This window comes from Orbicella franksi, chromosome 9, assembly GCF_964199315.1.
Source record: "Orbicella franksi chromosome 9, jaOrbFran1.1, whole genome shotgun sequence".
Taxonomy (NCBI): Eukaryota; Metazoa; Cnidaria; class Anthozoa; order Scleractinia; family Merulinidae; genus Orbicella; species Orbicella franksi.
Window position 1 is genome coordinate 28,254,695 of NC_138153.1, and position 12,629 is coordinate 28,267,323.

Sequence of the window (12,629 nt, forward strand, 5' to 3'; positions counted from 1 at the left end):
AAACTTGGAGCGTGGCGCATGCTTATTACGTTTTTCCGCTCTGAATCTTTGGGCGGGAGATGTTTTCAAGCTCATTTAACAACAAAGAAGGCTCGCATATGGTAGACAAATTAAAGCGAGATTTTCAAGGTTCGACGCATGCCCAAGCTTTCGCGTGAGAGTAAACTTCTTTTAGTTTCCTTCGCTTTTCTTCTTTCGTTTGTTTGTTCAGTTCACTGCATCCAATAAGCCAGTGACAAAAAAGCCACAAAAATCAATGCTGTTACAACTTGTAAAATATTTTGACAAAATGGCTCACAGAGGGCCTGTCCGGGAGTCGAACCCGGGACCTCTCGCACCCAAAGCGAGAATCATGCCACTAGACCAACAGGCCAAACGTGTAGTAAGATGTGTAGACAACTTTTTTAATCTGCTACTCCCTTGAATCAGCTGGCGTTAACACCTATTCTGTGTTGGCTTGTAGTTGCCAGTCCAACTCTGTTGATTAACGGAGTTTTCCCCGTCACTTCAGAAAAGCAATTCTGACTCGGCACTCACACGAGACATTCAATGTGAATAGTTTATTGAGGTTGCGGCAGTCAGTCATCTGATGCAGATGTAGTCCGTCTATAATAAGATAATCTATATCAGAAAAATTACAACTAGTGGTTCTAACAATCAGAACCCGTGCTACGCCAGATACGAAAAATAATTAAAAACGCACCCTTAAGATGTGGCCAAAAATAAGTGGAAACGTATTCCTCATCTAATGAAGCATTACGAGACCCCGAGGAAAGAGTACAAAAATCAATAACGTAGAACATTTGCAATTATACACACAAGCTGTTAAAACAGAAGCTTAATAAGAAATATGGACGATCACAAAGACTGACTGACCTGGAATGGCCTAACTCTCCCGCCAAAAGCCTAAATAGTCCCAAGACACCCCACGAGCTCTCTATCATGCCATCAGAATAATAAAAATTTCTGACTAATTCGTCCCTCAATCTTCAGAAATTACATATTCCAAGAGCGCAAATGAACTTGTTGCTTTCTCGGTGTAAGCTACAAGATGAAAAAAAGAGAAAAAAAACATGTACGGTTTGATTGACAGACGTCACATGATCATGAATATCAACAAGTGAATTGCTTAATCAACATTTTTTTCATTAACAGGAACAGTTGGGATCGATTGGTCACATGTCTGTAAAAAATGAAAACAGTGTTGTCCCTCCTCTGATCAGAACAAAAAAAAATAGCCAAACAGAAAAACGGACAAAGAAACAAAGCCGTTAGCCCTATAATGCATGAAGAAACACACTTCTTAATTTTAACAACTATGCCATCATGTAGATGGCTACCCGATGTTTCTTTCTCGAATCCATGAACTCTCTCCGATTAAAGGAGTATGTTAAACATCTTTCATGAGGTGCTCCAGCGGAACTTTCTTCGAAAATCATTCACGGTTACTTGCAGGGAAAAAAAGAAAATCAACCTTTACATAATCATATCATGTTGAGCCATCTTAGTATTCCTTGGAATTATCAAGCGTGAAAGTGGATAGGTGACTAACAATATTTTTTACTACTCTTTTGTTATTTTTGAAAAATAATAAATGAATAGATAAATAAACAATAGAACAGGTTATTATGCAATGTAGGGCGCCGTAGCTCAGTTGGTTACAGCGCCTGTCTTGTAAACAGGAGGTCATGGGTTCAAATCCCATTGGTGCCTTATAGATGCCGCACTTTTTATTTCTCATTACTTTTGAAAATTGCTCATCGAAGCTTTACATGTTGTACGACTGGGATTTTTTTGGTTGTGTTATGCAATGGATTTACTGTTAAGGTCTACGAAGAGGTCGACTGATAAATTTAACGAAGTATATAAAACGTAATGTGCGAATGTCTCCTTCAATGAACAATCTTGTTTTATCGTCGTTTCCGTAGTGTAGTGGTTATCACTTCCGCCTAAGTATATCCGAGAACAAAAGTTAAATGAAAAAGATTTTTGAACTCAGCAGACATTTGCTCTGCGAGTTGTGTCGTTGATCGCGCTCGACGCCATGACGTATAGTCAGTACTTGTTTGTTCACTGGTGAATGTGTATTTACGTCACCGGTGGAAAAATCCACCGGTAAAATTTGGCGCGCTACAAGTGGGAAAAGTCCTTTCCAACGGCGAAACCAACAGGCCAGGGAAGAATTATTGGAAAGGACTTTTAGAAAGTCTATATAAAATCTTGACGAAGATTATTTCCGTCATCTTTTGTGCTGAGATGCTGCACCAATTATCGCCAACGCTATAAGGCTACTAACATCATGTGTGTTTCTTCAACGTAGTGAAATTTTATACTGCGAAAATGAAATAGACATGGAGTTTTGATAACTCAAACAAAATCGAAATTGAATCGTTATTCCGGTTGATCAATGAAAGCGCTACCGTAACTGTGCTGATTGTTTCTGCTGTCTTCCCATATTTTAAGCTAAACTATGTGTTCTCAAACATTCATCAGTTATAAACATATTTAAAGCCAGAGATATTGTTTGAGTTCGATGTACGTTTTCACACGAAAGAGTGGAAAGTCCAATTTGCCATGTTTATAGGTACAAAACACGCATCGGCGGGCGTTCTTTTTCTGTCTTTTCCATCGACAACCAGCGATTTATTGGATTTTCACACAAATAAAACTGAGCAGTATTTACAGACGGAAGTTTTTGTTTCTTGATGATACATCGCGTGTTGCTTTCAATTCAGGCGAAACTCAAACTCGCAAAATTTTATTACTTTTCGGTGTCTATGGCAAAATCCAAGCCAGCGTGTAACAAGAGTAGGGAAACTTTGAAGTTCTGAAACGCTGCTATATCCAAATATATCCAGCTGGTTTTTTACCACGTTGTGTAAAAGCTATCGATCTTCAACATATGTAAAATTTAGAGTGGAGTAATGTGGAGTACTCGTAAAAGAAGAAGCGGATCACGGCTTGGTCATTATAAGCGGGGCATACCTGCATTAGACACTGTCTTACTCCGCTCAAATTTGGGCAGCCCACAACGAAACTTTTTGATTTCCGGTTCGTCGAGAGGAAATTTTTGGCAGCCATTAATCTCACCGGAAGCGCGGAAGGAGCGCTCGTGCCAGTCCTTTTCCGCATCACACATTGGACCAAGAGCAGACTGGTAGTGGTTATCACGTCCGCCTCACACGCGGAAGGTAGCCGGTTCGTGCCTGACCGGAAACACTTTTTTCATTTCTTTATTTGACTTCTGCAGCTTTTTTTGCATTGATCACATGTCTCAACATTTTTTATGAACTGTTTGACGGTAACTCAGGGCTGGAGCCAGAGAAAAATTATGACTGAGGCAGTGTCCATGAAAAAACATATAAAGATGTTTTGGAGCTCTCAACCATCTATGTTATCTCTATTTTCTAGCTGTGGGACTATTTTTATTGTTATTTCAAAATGCTCGCCATAAAAACGGGTGAATTTGAAGGGTACTCCAAAGTTTATTTTTTGATTATGATTTTATGTTCCGGTGGCAACCGAGATGAATAAGCGTCCTTTCTTGCCGTCTTGTCCGTCAAAAGCCTCTAAATAGCCTCATAAGAGTTTTGGATACGCCTGGCATATTTTGGATACCGTGGTGGCATGGATTGCAAGAATCGGTGCGAAGTTGTTAACGTAGCATTTCTTGGTGCTGTACTATGGTTGGCGAAATGGTGCAAAACTCTCAAAGTTTATATTCATTCACATGTAATGTTATTATTATTCACGAATATATTTATTCACATTCAACAACTAAATTTATATTCAAGAAATATATTAATTCACATTTAACGACGTATTTCGTATTCATGAATATATTTATATATTGCACCGTGTTGAACCAATATTTTGATCGTGAATGTAAATGAATATAAACCGTTGAATGTGAATGAATACATCCGGTAAACGTGAGTAAAGATATTCGTAAATACGAAATACGTCGTTAAACGTGAATTAATATACTTCTTGAATATAAATTTAGTTGTTGAATGAGAATAAATATATTCGTGAATAATAACAACATCATAAAATGGGTATGAATATAAACTTTGTGAATTTTGCACCATTTCGCCAACCATACTTTGCGAAATGTTATTTTGAGTATGGCAAGAACAAGGTTTAGATCGCTTCGCCGGTCCGTTACTCGTGGAAAACGCTCCAGAAATCGAATGCGAGTGATGATGCTCCTTCGTCGAAGAAACTTCGCCTTGATGTCAAAGGTTCTCCGACCAACGGCAAGGCATCTCCATCAAACAAAAAACCGAGCGGACATCGTTTCCAGTATGTCAGTATTTTACAAAGAGTTATCTAGGCCAGTGCTGTTTGCAAGGTGTGTTTGAAAGGCAGTCTTCTCTTATTTGAAAGGCCTACAGGTTGTGGTTTAATTGGCAGGGACGCTTTACAATGTGCAAACAACGCGTTTCGCGCATTCACAGAACCTCCAACTTCAGAAAAGATTGTTTGTGGAAAGGCAAGATTTCATGACATAAACAGGAGACCAGCTGCCCTAGCCATACGAATTATCGGAAGGGGAAGAGCTAGTTTAACAAAATTCTGTCCTGTAATGAACATGCCAGGGCCAGTAGCCAAAACGTCTTTCATGAGGAAGCGTTGCCGAGTGGTTTAGGACGCTGGTGTTGTAATCCGGTGGTCCCGGGTTCAAGGCCTCCACCCTGCCATTTAGCAGAATTTGTTTCTCGGTAGTCTCGAGTTCAAATCCTCGGTCACTCTTTGTAAATAGCCAACTGGTCTGCCTCCTACCAGTTGGGATTTTTAACAAGGTTCATTTATTTGAAATATTTGTTTCCTTTGTTTCAGTGGCTTGCCTATAAACTGGTTAACCTTCGTGCTTGTATTGCTAAGTGTATGACCACTATAAATAAGATTCATATTTACATTTACATTAACCGCGTGAACGCGCTTGCTCGTGTGTCTCGGCAAGTTGCGGAGGCCGAAATGCAGAAGGCTGTGAAAAAAGTAATAATGCCGAGGAAGACGAAGTTGTCGATATGTAATATATCAAACAGGAAAGACTGTGTTTGACCACATTTCCAAACACCGAGAAGAGAGTTGACAATACGACGCGTAGCCGAGTTTTTTTGACGAACTTCGAGGTGTTTGGAAATATGGCCATTCATGCACTGTCTTGAGTGTTTGATATATCTCTCAATCGAAACCAAAACTAAGGAGAAAACGGAGAAATAAGATCGTAACAATCTATGCTAATTAAGATCAGATATCCAAACACCGTCACGGTCATGATTTCCGTTGTTTAAACTTGATGAATTGTTACTGAGTTTGAGAATGCTTTGTCTTGTGATGGCACCTGAGCCAGGAGAGGTTTTCAGTCCTTGTATGGAATGGGTTCTGCTATTGATGTGGAAACAGGAAAAGTTGTTGACTTTGAAATGAAAAGTGTGCTACAGACTTTCCAGAAAATCAGGAAAATAAGCGATTTCGAAAATACCTACACGATAGTTAAGTAATTTTCAAACTGCTTTTCGAACTGTGTTGTGGAAAGAGCAACCTTGCTGTGAACTCTCAGGAATACATTGACTGGATGGAGTTACATGGGTCCAAATGCACAGCTAACTTTGACAAGTCATCAAAAGCCATGGAGATCCTAGGTGCTGTTGATATATGGGGAGGTCCACTGAGAAGCACAGTTCGCGTTATGTGGACTTTGTAGGCGATGGCAATTGCTCTTCTCATTGGGATGGGGTCAAATCAAAGCGTTACGGAGATGAAGTGGCATTGCGAAGAGTGGAATGTGTGGGCCATATTCAAAAGAGAATGGGAAGAAGGCCGAGAAGGAAGAAGAATGAACATGTCGTTTTTGCGGGTATCTACTACAAAATAAACATAGTTTACTCGCTCAAATTATTAACTACAGGTAAATGTCGGAACCGCTTTGAAAACAACGCCTTTCAAAACAATTTTTGAGAATTTGATCATAATTCAAAACCCGTTATGAGCACGGTTCTTAATTAAATAAAAAGTAATATTAAATGTTTTGTTTACGTCGTCAGTATCGATACAGTTCTTTCGCACAAGATAATATATGTTGGCATATAGCTTTTAGAGTTTAAAAGCACAACCTCTTAATTCGCCGGTAAGGCTGTGTTTCTAAACACAGCCATAAATAAATCAATTTATCGGGAGTACTTTACACATAACACTGACTAAGCAGTCGGTCTCAGTTTTTAACGAAAACGACACTAATCAAAACAAGTACAAGTAGGTATTTTTCACCGTACTTTTCATAGCGGCGCCCGTAATTTTCAAAATATTTTGAATAGTCAGAAGGAATTTATTTTTTGGTAAATTGACCGACATTCTCTGACAACATTTGAAGAGTTATAATTGTTGTTAGAGAAGCAAACATGACCAAATATCATAAACGTGGTAAACTGAATAAGAGACAGCCATTTTATTTGCCCGTAAAGTTTACTAGCGTATTCAAAAGGACAGAAAGTCGGAGCAATATTTTGAATAATGTAAAGAGGAATTTATTTTTTCGTAAATTGACCGACATTCTCTGACAACATTTGAAGAGTTATAAATGTTGTCAGAGAAGCAAACATGACCAAATATCATAAACGTGGTAAACTGAATAAGAGACAGCCATTTTATTTGTCCGTAAAGATTACTAGCGTATTCAAAAGAACAGAAAGTCGGAGCAATATTTTGAATAATGTAAAGAGGAATTTATTTTTTCGTAAATTGACCGACATTCTCTGACAACATTTGAAGAGTTATAAATGTTGTCAGAGAAGCAAACATGACCAAATATCATAAACGTGGTAAACTGAATAAGAGACAGCCATTTTATTTGCCCGTAAAGTTCACTAGGGTATTCAAAAGAACAGAAAGAGCAATATTTTGAATAATGTAAAGAGGTACGTAGCGCATATTGGACATTAAGCCAAATTCGGCCTCACTCACTGAGCCGGTCTATCTGCGTTTGATAGTAGTTGCTCTTAATACCAGTGGCTTTTACCTCGTCACCAGTTTCTAAGTATCTTTTGTTCTGTGACATGAACAAATGGAGTTATATAGCACTGATGAGATCATACAAAAATTGTTTTCAAGGGTGCCTAACGGTCTACTTAATCGACCCATCATGCGTTCGATAGTTTGCACCCGGCAACAGGTGATTGAAATGTGCTTTACATCAAACAAGTCAAACCTCTTGCTCACCTATCTTGCTCACCTTGCTCACCTAGGCTTGACCATTTCTGCAGAAGAGTTTCAAGTCATAGCCATAATGGTAAAAAAAAACCCACATAATTTACAAGCAGCTTAAAGAAAATCAAATATCAATAATTATATGTTCCAATACACTATAAAGGGGAACGTGGCCAGTGGTCTAGTAAATATTGTCAAACAAGTTGTTTCGGAGGGAGTTTTCTGTATTTAGTTCAATACTCAAGCATTTTTTCCTGTTTATTCTTAAAAGACACAAAAACGCATTTCACTGAAACATATATGGGAATATAGCCCCCATGTGAGAATTTAATAAAAGTACCATGATAATTATTATCAAATGAGTTGTATGATCTGGTAAGTGTGTTTAACCTGTTCTAAACAATTCATTGTATATCTTATGATACTTAACTTTAACATTAAGGTATAATTCATACGATGAGGTGTTTAGTATGTGCTCGTCGACGTCCAGCTCCTTGCACAACAACCGTGAAGTTTCTTCACGCTATTTACCAACGTGCCCTTAGAGAAAGCAATACAGATACTCGCCGATATAGCGTTTGTGAATAACTGGTTCAGTGAAACACATCACTTGAACCTCAGCAGAATGGACCTTGCAGATCGTCTCAAAGCATCCACCAAAGACCAACTGTTCCAGTTCAATGGACAACTTTATGAACAGACCAATGGTTTCGCCATGGGCTCTCCACTCGGGCCACTGCTCGCTAATGTCCTCATGGGATCCGTTGAAAAAACTCTGGTTCATGAAGGCAAAATGCCTTCATTTTACAAGAGATACGTTGACGACACTTGAACTATAATGCCTGACACAGCATCAGCAGCTACCTTTCTTTTGGTCCAGGCTGAATATTCTTATTTGTCTACCTATTTTAGACTAAAAATTCTCTTGTGAATGTTCTTAGATTATAGCGTACAACCTCTTGCAGAGATGAATTTAGCATCGAACATACGGTTAGTGCTTTTTTTGTTGTTTCTTGGCTAGCTCTGCGCGCTTTTTAGAGAAAGGAAGAATTTTATACCGTTTAGTTAAGAAGATAAAATTTCATTGTACGCAAATTTTCAACATACGTAATTGTATTCTTTTCAAAATCTCAGCCTCGGATTAATTCTTAAAATCGTCTTAAAATTTCGCAAACTTCAGCCTCGATATTATTACAAAAGATAAAGAGAGTATGGAAGATTGCTGTCAGCTGTCCAAAAGGAGTAGTTCATCTCCAGCTCTTTCGACATATATGTTTTTCAAAATTTAAATGCATGGAGATCAACGGCTATATATATTGCTGGCGGAAGACACTGAAAACGTTCTACTCCCGAACTAGACGCTCTAAGAGCGTTTACTCAGGCTTCGTACCGAAGTATCAAATCGTCACAAAAACGCGTATTGGACACAATGAAAACAAATTAAAGAATCAGGATATTTTAGCACAAGAGTTCCGCTTAGATATTTAGTATTCGAGTTGTTTCGTTGAGTATCCTCCTAATCCAATCGCAAGTTGTGAACTTAAACCACTTTGGTTCAAGAATCAAGCAAAGCTGCTGTCTACGCATTTATGAAGAACTTGTTCGCAAAGAATTTTCCAGGTCTTTTTACAACTTATGGCGATTACATTGTACATGCTAGCAGAAATTGTACGAAGTTCGTTTACTGGTCGTGGCGATCCGAGTGAATTGTGCAGCTGAACATCTTTGCCGTGTCGCGATCTTAAATCCTTTTCAAGAGTCTCATCTCGTTTGGAGGGCGACTAGATAAGATCCTTCGCGAAAACAACAGTCCTAGGACAAGGCGCAAATTGCATTGCACTTAATTTGCATAAACTGTCAAGTTATTTTTTTGCGGATAACTTCCGAGAATTTGCGACCCTTAACGCAGTTTATGAAGAAGTATTCAAGCTACATATTTTTATTGAATCAAGGCAGCAGTACTTTTAAAAAGGAACTCATTTATAAGGGAAGATGCGGCATTCTGTTTTGCTATTTATTTTGGTTTCATACTGGTCTAGTTCATGTCACGCAACGTGATTTTCTTTAGCAGTCAGACACAGTTTTCTAAAAGAATTGGCGATTGCTAAGACTGCTGAATATATTTGAACTACTAGTGAAATAACTGGCTAAACTATCGTCAATGCAGATTTTCCTTAGGACTTGGCAAGAACATTGGTTCGTCAATAATCCCGCACAATTCCCCGCACAATCGAAGGTTTAATTTTTCCGCACAATTTGCCTCCAAAATTACACGTTATTTTTTTCCTGCACCCTACTAGAAAGCCAACTAAACTTGGAGGTAAGATATTTAATTCAAGTTACTGAATGTCTTATCTCTACAACTTTAGGGATCGACATATTTTGCGCGGTGCAAGAAACGAGTCGCATGTTTTTAATGAGCTACTACGAGTCCAGAAGCGTTTTCGTATTTAGCTCGTTTTATTGCAATATGATTTGTTTTTACTGCAATGTTCTAAATAATAACAGCAGTAGCCACATACCGTCATTGACAGCCTGTTTTTTGTCAGTATTTTCGTAGTTTCAACTCATACTGCGATCAGCTCAGTTGTTATCTCACGAAAACGTTTCGAGCGTGAACTTTGCTTACCTGGCTGGATTTCAAGCAATATAATTCGTGGACCGACCCTTTCCGAAAACGATCGACATCTTTGTATGTGAGATGAACGTATAAGGCTCGATTCTTGTTAAAACGTTCTTCGCAAAACACCACAGTCTGCCACGGAGAGCGGGCAATGTCGTGTTTCTCGTCTCCAGTTTCCACGGTCTACGCATGGAACGCCTGGGACCATGAGCCCCCCTTTTGGCGACCAAAACGCTTGCATTTTAAGACTCGGGCTTTCCTACGGAAGCCCGAGTAATAAAAAGAAAAGAACATACAAATATAAAACCCCTGTTAAAATCAAGTCCACCAACTGTAAATATTTGGAGCCGTAAATATTTTTATTTTCAATAAAAAAACCCAAAAAAGCTCATAACTACTCAAAACAAACATAGCTTTCACGCTCAAATTATTGACTACAGGTAAATGTCGGAACTGCTTTGAAAACAACGCCTTTCAAAACAATCTTTGAGAATGTGATTATAAATCAACACCTGTTATGAGCACAATTCTTAATTAAATAAAAAGAAATATTAAATGTTTTGTGTACGTCGTCAGTATCGATACAGTTCTTTCACACAAGATAATATATGTTGGCATATAGCTTTTAGAGTTTAAAAGCACAACCTCTTAGTTGCCGGTAAGGCTGTGTTTTTAAACATAGCCTTAAATAAATCAATTTATTATGAGAACTTTACACATAACACTGACTAAGCAGTCGGTCTCAGTTTTTAACAAAAACGACACTAGTAAAAACAAGTACGAGTAGGTATTTTCACCGTGCTTTTCACAGCGGCGCGCGTAATTTTCAAATATTTTGAATTGTCAGAAGGAATTTATTTTTTGGTAAATTGACCGACATTCTCTGACAACATTTGAAGAGTTATAAATGTTTTCAGAGAAGCAAACATGACCAAATGTCATAAACGTGGTAAACTGAATAAGAGACAGCCATTTTATTTGCCCGTAAAGTTCAATAGCGTATTCAAAAGAACAGAAAGAGCAATATTTTGAACAATGTAGAGGTACGTAGCGTAAATTGGACATTAAGCCAAATTCGGCCTCACTCACTGAGCCGGTCTATCTGCGTTTGATAGTAGTTGCTCTTAATACCAGTGGCTTTTACCTCGTCACCAGTTTCTAAGTATCTTTTGTTCTGTGACATGAACAAATGTCCGAGTTATATAGCACTGATGAGATCATACAAAAATTGTTTTCAAGGGTGCCTAACGGTCTACTTAATCGACCCATCATGCGTTCGATAGTTTGCACCTGGCAACAGATGATTGAAATGTGCTTTACATCAAACAAGTCAAACCTCTTGCTCACCTATCTAGGCTTGACCATTTCTGCACTTGTACCGTAATAAAGTGAACAAAATCAACTGACTTGGAAATCAGCCTTAACGGGTAACAAAGAAATTACCAAGACCTTCGTCCGATACTGATATCTAGGAACATAAGCTTTTGAGTATGATTAGTTTTAATTTGAGAATTTTCACAACGTCACAGGAAAGCCAAAAACGAAAAAGGGAGTCTCTCGGGGGACTATTGCTTTTGGGGTTCAAAAGGAACGTTCTTTCGGGGAGCTGTTATTTTCAGAGGGACCATTACTTTCGGAATTCTGCGGTATATGTATTTCGAAATTAAAATGGAAGGAGCAGGGATCGGAACGGCTATCTATTACTTTGGAAAGACACTGAAAACGTTCTAGTCCTGAACAAAAAAGAGAAGAACATACAAATATAAAACCACTGTTAAAATTAAATCTGCCAAGTTTGGCTAGGTTTATCCTGCATGTCAGTGGAACTGTAAATATTTTTAACTAAAACACTCACATATGCTCATAACTTCTCAACAAATACACAGCTTTCGCGCTCTAATTATTGACTACAGGTAAATGTCGGAACCGCTTTGAAAACAACGCCTTTCAAAACAATTTTTGAGAATGTGATTATAATTCAACACCTGTTATGAGCACAGTTCTTATTTGAATAAAAAGTAATATTAAATGTTTTGTTTACGTCGTCAGTAACGATACAATTGTTTCACGCAAGGTAACATATGTTGGCATATAGCTTTTAGTGTTTAAAAGCACAATATACTAGTTTGCCGGTAAGACTGTGTTTAAAACATAGGCTAAAACAAGAGCTAAGAAGATCATTTAAAATTTATTGTGAATACCTTAAACGTATCGCTGAGTATAAACTGTCTTCCTTATTTATCAAGGCTAAACTCCAGAATACCCGACCATTTATTAGCATCTCATTGAATAAGAAAAACAACTATTGTTATATACCTCGTTCTTCAAAGCACACCAACACATGTAAATAAAGTGGCCGGGTATTCTGAAGATGCTTATCAATAAAAGAGACACTGTAGTGAAAGTACTTCCGAATAGGTATTACTAACACGGTTATCATTTAAAGGTTTCGGCCTGTTTCGTTTTTCATAGCAGCGCCCGTTACATTCAATTACTGTTGAATAAATTTATTTTCCCAAATCAGTTTGAGATGGGTTATAATTTGTCAGAGAAGCAAATATCACAATCGTGGCGAATTGAATAAGAGACTGATTTTATTCACCAGGAAAACTCAAAAGAAAAATGTTTTGAATAAGGTAACATAAATTGGATTTCCGCCGAATGTTGTTTTACGCCGCCAAGTTTCAGTTTGGCGAAGAACAGCAACTGGTCTGATAATTCAGCAAATATTTTATTAGAAACTGCCTTCAGTTCTTTTTTCAAAGCTAATCTCTTTCGACATCTTATTTTTCCC

At 38.0% G+C, this 12,629-nt stretch overlaps 2 non-coding genes across 2 annotated transcripts; one reads left to right on the forward strand and one right to left on the reverse strand.

The window, feature by feature from the left end:
* Window positions 1–301: 301 nt before the first annotated feature.
* Window positions 302–373, reverse strand: Trnap-ugg (transfer RNA proline (anticodon UGG)). The gene has a single exon. It is a non-coding gene; the product is annotated as a tRNA-Pro (tRNA).
* A 1,266-nt stretch (window positions 374–1,639) lies between these two features.
* Window positions 1,640–1,713, forward strand: Trnat-ugu (transfer RNA threonine (anticodon UGU)). Its single transcript has one exon. It is a non-coding gene; the product is annotated as a tRNA-Thr (tRNA).
* The last annotated feature ends 10,916 nt before the right edge of the window (window positions 1,714–12,629 follow it).